This window comes from Vitis riparia, chromosome 3 (genome assembly GCF_004353265.1).
Source record: "Vitis riparia cultivar Riparia Gloire de Montpellier isolate 1030 chromosome 3, EGFV_Vit.rip_1.0, whole genome shotgun sequence".
NCBI classification, from domain to species: Eukaryota; Viridiplantae; Streptophyta; class Magnoliopsida; order Vitales; family Vitaceae; genus Vitis; species Vitis riparia.
This window is the reverse complement of record NC_048433.1, coordinates 17,191,012-17,193,221: the sequence shown is the minus strand read 5'-3', so window position 1 is coordinate 17,193,221 and position 2,210 is coordinate 17,191,012. Positions and strand designations below refer to the sequence as shown.

At 34.3% G+C, this 2,210-nt stretch overlaps 1 long non-coding RNA gene across 1 annotated transcript; it reads right to left on the bottom strand.

Moving 5' to 3' along the window:
* Positions 1-242: 242 nt before the first annotated feature.
* Positions 243-1,974, bottom strand: LOC117911899. The gene is made up of 3 exons (XR_004650944.1): positions 1,852-1,974; positions 1,325-1,385; positions 243-540 (listed from the first exon to the last, which is right to left on the bottom strand). It is a non-coding gene; the product is annotated as an uncharacterized LOC117911899 (long non-coding RNA).
* Positions 1,975-2,210: the final 236 nt, after the last annotated feature.

Here is a 2,210-nt window from a genome sequence, read left to right as displayed (position 1 = left end):
ACATATTCCTAAGCATGGATCCTAATGCATGCATTCCAAGACATGATTTTGGAAGCATGAATCTTGAGGTGTGCATCTTAATGCAAGTATCATGAGGTATTATTGTCACACCCCAATTTTTTTTTATTATTATTTATTCTTCAACTAAACAATTGATACTCAAATACAATATAAGTGCTCTCAAAAATTTAAATGTAGAGTTCCTACTTGAATTTGTTCAAAAAGAGGATATGGAAAACCTGTTATAAAGAGTACATCCTGTATTAAACATTGTGACTATTAAGTTAACAAAATATGTTTTGTTTCACAAAAGAAACTTGTACAACATTAATTTACATATACCAAGCCCCATTGTTTACTACGGGTAGCCCATACTACAAGTGTATCTGACAAATATATACATTACATCATTCCAACAAAAGGTTTAGTCTTGATACAAAAGGCATGGCCTCAAAAGACTTTCAATATGAGCAAACAGCATCCAATCACAGTAAAGCATTGCTCGAGCATTATTTCCTGCATAGGTCTTCTGACCTGCATCTAGAGATATAAGGGATAGGGTGAGTTCACAACTCAGTAGGAAAGTTTATAACCATCCTAAGTATACCCTTAAAAACCATGAATTAAACGTTTAATAGCATGCATGATAAACATTTCATAACCATTAACAAATGTGTAATCATGTCAAACATGTATGCATGTGTTTGTTGGTTTCATCATTGCTTTTCCCCATTCATCCTTTCACAACTGATAAATTGCTGACTCCCAACAATCTACACAGCAGATACAATGCTCCACAAGAAACTCGATCAATATAATAATGACTATTCTGGGACATCACCCAAGGGCAAGTCATACCCCGTGTCTTTTGGGACTTATACCCAAGGGTAGGACCAACCCCGTGTCTTTAGGGACTAAAACCCAGGGGCAGGACCAACCTCATACACCCACATCGGAGTGTCTTCCTCGAGGGCTTTAGGGACTTTCACCCAAGGACCCACGGTCCCACATAAACAATATATCAAATGATAAGGCCTGTAGCATCACATAAGCACTTCACCTCCAATAAATTCTCTGAATATCATCTGTGATAACTCCATATCCTTCTTGCAATGCAACCCCACCATGAACCATTTCGACAACACAAACCATGAATCTTCATACCAATATATGTTCCAATATCATGGTAACATCTCAATGCAATAAAACAAGATGCAATGACACCTTAAAACATTTTATGAAATCATAGAAATAACATGAAATTCCAACAAATAATTCAAGGAAAAAAATCAAATACACCATAGAATAGCATAAAATTCCCTACCTTACACCGACTTCCTTTTTGTGTTTCTTCTAAGTAGGCGATCTTTGCCTATTACGAGGAACTGAAATGAAACAACATAATTTAGGTTTTAGTTTATTGCTGCAAATTTTTAATTCTCACATTCTCTAATCTATAACCTACATGTTTTCAAATCAAATTTGAATTGAATTAAACAATATTTACAATGCATATTAATTTCCCTAATTAATTACCAAACACTAATTCTTTTGATTTTCTTAAAGCCTAACCTATTAACAAATCCCAAGTGTCCAAATAACCTAATTCATCACATGTTTACTAATCTATTTTTCAATCAAACCAAATTAAACAAAGATTTATGCTGATCTTACCATTAATAAAATACTTAACTTAAAATACTTTAATCTTTAATTAATTGTGATTCTTAACTAAAACGGGTTTATAGTTAATTATACTCAACTTTTACACAATTTTTACCGTTAATTCTTTTCAACATACCATTAGGAACCAAAATAAATGAAAATTACAAAATTAAACAACTTGCTTACCTCAAATCTACACTTTCTCTCTCTAGATTCTCTCTCTAACCCAAGTTGCTGCAGGTGAAATGGTGCAAAACGAGCTGCAGCCCCCTTATAAAGGGTCTCCATGCACCCAAGCACGAGGTGGCAGCCCACATGGCTGCCACCAATCCACCCAAGTAGGAGGTAGCATTCCACTAACTCCAATTTCCCAATTTTGCACTTTAGTCCTTCAAGTTATCAAAAATAAAACCCATAATTGCCCATTAGTCCTTTTGGTTTTCATAACCCTAATCAGTCCCTAAGAACCTAATAAGCATGCTTAGATTATTAGCTAATCCCACTTAACCTTAATCAAAGTTTAATTCATAATTAAACATGATTAG